The 7,500-nt window shown below is 45.0% G+C and overlaps 1 protein-coding gene across 1 annotated transcript in view; it reads right to left on the bottom strand.

The window, feature by feature from the left end:
- The window catches only part of LOC138862881 (uncharacterized), a 19,069-nt gene that overhangs the window by 8,855 nt on the left and 2,714 nt on the right, over positions 1–7,500 (bottom strand). The window lies entirely within an intron of this gene.

Raw genomic sequence — 7,500 nt, forward strand, 5'->3', positions numbered from 1 at the left:
GCCTCGGTGATTATTGCAGTCCCAACGGTCCCCCTTCCCCTTCCAGAGAGGGATGACAACACCCCTCAACAGGTTAGGAGGAATGGTACCTGACCGCCAGATGGCAGCCAGGACAGCAAGTAAACCCCACACCATAGGTTCACCACCAGCCTTTAACTGTTCAGCTGGTATGCCACATCTCGCAGGAGACACTGGAAGCCACAGATGGTTGTCATGCGGCTTGTCTGACAGGGGATCGGGAATTGCACATTTCTCATGTACGCAGAACTCGGTCTCTCTTTACCACTCTTCAGCTTGGAGACTGCCCTCCTAACTTCAGTTAGGGAGGGAGGATCCTCACTGATGGGTGGCTCCGGCAACGGTATATCGGCACTCCCTACATCCAATTAACCGCAATAGGATCTGAAACGATCTGACCATTTACTAAGCAAACTGCTGTCACCTGTGAAGAGAGCTTGCAGTTCAGCTTTCTCAGGGCTTGGTATGCAGGACGGAGGTCATTTACTAAGAAATGCCTTTCTACCTCCTCTGCAAGATTCCTAATGAACTGTTCCTTGTCCCTTCTTAACAGATACCAAGTTCTGCGCACATGAGAACGGTACAATTCCCGATCCCGTGTCAGACAAGCCGCATGACAAGCTTCTGTGGCTTCCAGTGTCTCCTGCGAGATGAAATTTTGTATTGCTCTCAGGCGTATACCAATTGTCTCTTGAGCTGCACCAAGTGTTTCACGCTTGAAGGTATCCCACAGAAGAACAGGGTCCGTCAGACTGTCGAGCATTGTGAAACGATCAGAGATTGCCTCAGCAAATCCGCGGGCACACTCCCCCTCTCTCAGCCTGCCTAAGTGAAACCCCCTAGGGTGATCATTGGACCGCTGGGGAGTTTTGAAGTGGACCCGCAGAGTAGCCACAACCAATCTATGGTCAGTACCACAGAACTCAGCTCTCCTGTACACCCTGCAATTCTGGAAGATCCTCCAACGAGTGCTAACGAGTATGTGGTCGATCTCCCTGGCTGCATTACTTGCATCCCTGTACCATGTCCAACAATGTGGGTCTGGACGCTGGTACCAGGAGCCAGAAATCCTGGGCTGGAGTCTGCTGGAGATGGCAATGGCTTCTCCCTGGAGATGGTGACCGTCGCTGCGGCCCGACCAGTAATAGGTGTAGCCACCTGGACTGGTCATGCCACTGCCAGGTTTCCTCACCTCCGAGAGAGCAGCCACCTTAACTCTGTTTCCCCAGTTCCCTCGACATCCTGACGCAGAAAACGGACGTTCCAAGCCCCCATCCTGACTTCCCGCCTGAAGTTCAGCCTCCGGCAGTCACCTCTGCCACCCCCACCGACGTTGCCCCATATAAAAGGGGGTGGCGGGCTGCAGGCCCCATCATCCACCTGTGGGGTTCCCTAGGGTTTTCCCCCACAAACTTCACTCCGGGCTGGCAGCTGCCAGAATGCAGGCGAGATGAGTATTACAAGTTCCCAGCCTGTGCTCCAGCAGCCGCCCTCCCAGCAGGGCCCACAGTCTGCCTCACTTGCTGGGTGGGAGGGACTTTTCCCCTCCTCCCAGCCTTTCCGTTTATTTGTGGCACTGCCGATTGGTTATATCTGGGGGGGAGGAGGACTGGCAAGGCCCACCTCCCCAGAGCCTCCCATAAACTCCAAGGGGGTTAGGGGCAGGAGTTGGTACAGGCAGGGAGGCCACGAGGAGGCACTGCAGAAGTCTCGATGATGGAGAGGCACTAGCAGGGGGAGGCTTATGCATAGGTGCTCCCTTTTTCGCGGTGGCAGCTGCAAGCGAGTAGGCATACAAGCACTTAACACTAACTAGACTACCAAACCATCGTTTCACCCTGTCTGTGAAGCACCCACCCACGACATATATATACTGTATATATATGTATTTATACATACATACACACACACACACACACACACACACACACATATATATATATATATATATATATATATATATATATATATATATATATATATATATATATATATATGTAGGTGTATATATATATGAATATATATATATATATATATATATATATGAATATATATATGAATATATATATATGTATATATATATGAATATATATATATACATATATGTATGTATGCACATATATGTATATATATGTATATATATGTATATATATATATATATGCATATATATGTGTATGTATATATATATATATATAATATATATATAATATATATATATACATATATATATATATATATATATATATATATATATATATATATATATATATATATATATGCGTCTGTGTATATGTATGTATATGTATATATATATATGTATATATATGTATATATATACATATATATATATACATATATATATATATATTTAATATGTATATATTATATATATACTAATATATATTACACCCATAGTGTTATGGGTTATGCTTTAATGGTTTGACTAGCTTGGTGTAGATCGAGGTATTTAAATACGCCAAAGGTACTCGTTTTCCTAGGTTTGATCATTTGAAGAAGCCTCTTCAACTTGGGCTCCATCTTCGAACCACAGGAAGCGTAACACAGCTCTGTCATCAGGCATCACCTTCACCTGGTGAAACATCTTTTCTATGTCTGCCATAAAGGCAATAGCTCCCTCCCGGAATCTTAGCAGGACTCCTACTAGCTTGTTAGCTAAGTCTGGCCCTTGGTTCACATAATTATTCAAGGAAAATCCTTTAAACTTTGAAGCACAGTCAAACACAACTCTGGTCTTGTCTGGCATCTTGAGGTTCGTAATTGGATGATGTGGCATACCTTTCCATCAGCTCTCTTCATATCTTCAGGAGGTACTTTGGCATAACCTTTCACAAGGAGTTTGTGAATCCCTTTAATGTATTTCACCTTTTGGTCTTCATCCCTATCAAGGCGCTTCCCCAGCATCTTTAAACGATTTTCTGCTATAATTCGGTAATCAGGCAGATAAGGTCTCTCTGCTTTAAAGGCAATACTCAAAACATAACGACCACCTTCTAATGTTTTGCCATTATCCTAAGTTTTCAAGATCTTCGAGTCGGTCTGAGACATTCCAGGTGTTTCTGAGTTAACTCCTTCTATCACCCACAATCTGCACAAATCATTCCCCAAAGACGAAGTAGTGTGTACAAAATGTGTTGATTTAACAGTAGGTTTGAAGGGATCTACTGGACCATTTATGGCCCAGCCCAGTATGTGAATTGCAAAAGGCTCTCCTGTTTGTCCTTTCCTTACTACATCAGGCAGTAATAGGCCTGTACAGTCCTGCCCTATCAACAGGTGCACCTGATCCACTTCTAGTTCAGGTATTTCTGAATACTTCAGGTGTGGCCACCTGTGAACCTCAACACGGCTTGACAATCCTGATAGATCAATGTTCAGCGTCGGTCTGGCAGTTACTTCCGGTACGCAGTAAGGCTCCTTTGTTTCCTGAAGGTCTGATTTAAGAAGTGATTATTGCATTGGTGTCAATAGTGGTACTTGTGTCTAAATACCTAACTCTGGCTGGTACTATGGGTTAGGCCAGCTTTCCATTCTGACAGCAGGCAAAGTTACCCACTCTGAGGCTCATAGTGAGGTTCTGTGTGGTAGTGTTAACTGTTGGTGTCACTTCTACAGGCACCTGCGGCTTTACTTCTGGCACTTTCCGGCTATTTGTTTCTTGCTCTCATGCTTAGCTGTTTTGTCCTCTGTGACAGATGAGCTCGTAGCCAAATTCCAGTCTGTCTCCTCTGGGGTCTGCTCTGCTGAATCTTGCCCTTATCCCTCGTATTATTCTTGTTCACTGACTTTCCGAAAACAGGGTCTGACGCCGCATCAGCCGCTTCACAGATGAACCTCACAAGTTCTCCTATTTCTGCTCCTCTCCTGTGCCTGGAGCGGATCTCATGGTTGACCCTTACCAATTGGGTCTGCTAATAAGAAGGTAATTTTTCCACTATCTTGAGCATATTATCATCTCTTCCCAATTGGCCGAGGGAATTCATCTCCGTAAGTGACTAAACAGCTGAGCTCATCAGCATACTCTCGTAAATTAGCTGCTGCCTTTACATCTAGTCTGCTGGTAACTTTCCTCACAAATGCACAGGTGATATTATAGGGGTTTCCAAATCTTTCTTCCAAGATTTCCAAGGCTCTTTTGTAACGTTCTTCAGGATTCTTATAGGAGGTACTCTTTAGTGCAAGTGCTGCCTGCCCTTTGCAGTATCTTCTTAAGCAGGCTAACTTCTGGGCTGCGGGGATTGATAAGCAATAAATGGTGTCTTTAAACAACTTGATGAATGGCCAATACTCTAACCCATCTCTACTAAATGGTTGAAGTTCTCCTCTGGGTACCTGTAGGGGTTCTGTCAACGATTGCTGCTGAATTCTTGACGCATCCAACTTCTGGTTTAAAGCCTCTGCTAGAATTGAAGCCGTCTTCCTATGTGGTTCTTCCAGTGAGATATATGAAGGCTCCCATGATACTCTTGAGGGTTTTACTTGAGGTTCTCTTGGTGTACTCTGTGGAAATCTGCTGCTCTCTACTGGGCGTCCCGGTGTATTCATTGGTGCAGTTTGACGTGTAGTGGGACCAAACCCTTCAGTGTTCAACTGATTCTCCACTGCTTGGTAAGAGGGAAGTTCATCCTTCAACTTCTTTTGCTCTTCCATCATTTGTTGTTTCTCCCTTTTAAGTATCAGTTCACTCTCAATCTTCATTTTTTCCAACTCGAAAATTTGTCTTTCCCTCTCCAAGGATGGTTGACTATTTCGTATTTCCAGTTGCTGCTTCTTGGAGAGCTCCTTTATGTCATCTTCTAAGGCCTTGTTCTCTGCCTCCATGCAAATTTCAAAAGGTAACTATTTACATGTCAATGATATCATATGATTTAATGTTTCTAAGTAGGCATGTTCTGATTTTGTTACAGTTAGACCCGTTTCATATGTCGAATATATGATCAAACCAATGATATTTCCAGTATCAAACCAATAGTAATGTCCTTGCCAGATTGTCCATTACAGCAGCATCATGAAACATGTTCTTCCATTCTTCGCCTTCCGGCATGTTGGTGTCTGTATCTTCTTGTGCTATCCAGTTGTGTAATGCAACTTGAAAATCTATTACTTCTCCCATGGTATCAGATTTATAATTTTCAGCTTGTAAACGCTCATACTTGTTTATGAGCAATCTTAGGAGTTCATTGTGAGCTGCCTCAAACTTTTCTATGGACTCTGGGAAGGAATCCATCTTCTCCTTCACTAGTGCTATGTTGTTGATATCAGCGGTCTTTTGTCAATAATCCCCATCTGCTTGGTTGAGTCCCTTGGCTCTGCCACGTTTCCTTTTGGCATCAATAACATCAACCTCTTGGTCACTAGTAGCAGGTACTTCTTTCTGTTGGGCCCACCTGCAGAATTTTCGTTTGTAGCACTCATTTTTCAATTCATTAGCAAAGTTCTTTTTTTACACACGTTTTGGACTGTGACACCCGTAATGTTATGGGTTATGCTTTAATGGGTAAACTTCCTTGGTGTTGATTGGGGTATTTAAATACGCTAGACAAAGGTACATAGGTGAACTTATGGCACGGGGGTTACATGCTGTCCTGGCTGCCATCTGGCAGTCCGGTTCCGTTCCTCCTGACCTGTTAAGGAGTGTGGTCATCCCTCTCTGGAAGGGGAAGGGGGACCGTTGGGACTGCAGCAATCACCGAGGCATCACACTGCTCAGTGTACCAGGCAAGGTTCTCGCCCACATCCTTCTGAGACGTATCAGAGACCATCTACTGAGGCACCAGAGACTGGAGCAATCCGGATTCACTCCTGGGAAGTCCACAATAGACCGTATCCTCGCGCTTCGAGTCATTGTAGACCGCCGTCGTGAGTTCGGGAGTGGGCTGCTCACAGCCTACATCGACCTCAAGAAGGCGTTCGATACGGTGCATCGGGAGTCACTTTGGGAGATCCTGAGGCTGACAGGAATACCAACAAGGATTATTGGACTAATAGCAAACCTATATACTGGTACTGAAAGTGCTGTAAAGCGTGGTGGGGGCCTGTCGAGCTTCTTTCCTGTTAGTTCAGGAGTGAGGCAAGGCTGTGTCCTTGCACCAACTCTTTTCAACACTTGCATGGACTGGATACTGGGCAGAGCTACTGTTCAAAGTCATTGTGGGGCAACGCTGGGCAATATCAAGGTTACAGACCTTGACTTTGCTGATGACGTTGCCATTCTATCTGAGTCTTTGGAAACCCTAGTGGCGGCTCTTGATGCATTTAGCAATGAAGCGAAGCCCCTGGGTCTAGAGGTCTCCTGGACCAAGACCAAGGTCCAGGAATTTGGGGACTTGATAGGAGAACCTGTTCAGTCGGTACGTGCTTGCGGCGAGGACATTGAAGTCACAGAGACCTTTACATACTTTGGTAGTGTAGTTCATAACTCTGGGCTGTCAGACCATAAAGTCAGCAGACGGATTGGCCTGGCAGCAGGGGTCATGAACTCTCTCAACAAGAGTATTTGGAGATGTCGGTACCTGTGCAGAAGGACCAAGCTTCGGGTTTTCAAGGCCCTGATAATGCCAGTTTTGCTATACGGTAGCAAAACCTGGACATTGTCCTGTGCCTTGGAGGCTCGTCTTGAAGCCTTTTGCAATAGGTCCTTGCGCCAGATCATGGGGTACTGTTGGCGGGACCATGTGTCCAACCAACGGTTGCACCGTGAGACTGGCACAAGACCTGTTATCTGCACAATCCGAGATCGCCAACTCAGGCTATACGGCCACCTGGCTCGCTTTCCTCAGGATGATCCTGCCCATCAGGTCGTCTCTATTCGAGACAACCCTGGGTGGAGGAGGCCTGTGGGACGACCGAGGAAGTCATGGCTTGGGCAGATCGACCAAACCTGCCGTGAAGAACTAGAGATGGGCCGAGTCCCTGCCTGGCGTCTAGCCATGAGGGATCCTCGTAGGTGGAAGCGAAGGGTGGATGCGGCTATGCGCCCCCGTCGGCGTCAGCCCCCATGATGATGATGATGACAAAGGTACTCGTTTTCTTGGGTTTGATCATTTATTCGACATATGAAACGGGTCTAACTGTAACAAAATCAGAACATGCCTAAGAAACATTAAATCATATGATATCATTGACATGTAAATAGTTATCCTTTATAATCAGTACTAAATAACGTTTCAGAAAGTTCAAATTAACTAAAGTCCTTGAAAAGTAAATAATAAATCACAGATATTACTGTAACATCCTTCGTTACCCTTTCCATGTTATATTTGCTAGGGAAAGATATGCAAAATCACACATAAACATTTGTCAACATAATTACATTGATTTAACTTACAGCTTCTGGCGTTCTCCAGGTGTTGACACTATCATAATCCATCACATTGAAGGGTTTTATATAAAGCACACTGCCAGCTCCAAAAGAAAACAAATGGCTGCTCACATGACTCGCTTTCATCCGCCTCTCAACAGAG

Source organism: Penaeus vannamei, chromosome 10, assembly GCF_042767895.1.
Source record: "Penaeus vannamei isolate JL-2024 chromosome 10, ASM4276789v1, whole genome shotgun sequence".
In the NCBI taxonomy this organism is placed as follows: domain Eukaryota; kingdom Metazoa; phylum Arthropoda; class Malacostraca; order Decapoda; family Penaeidae; genus Penaeus; species Penaeus vannamei.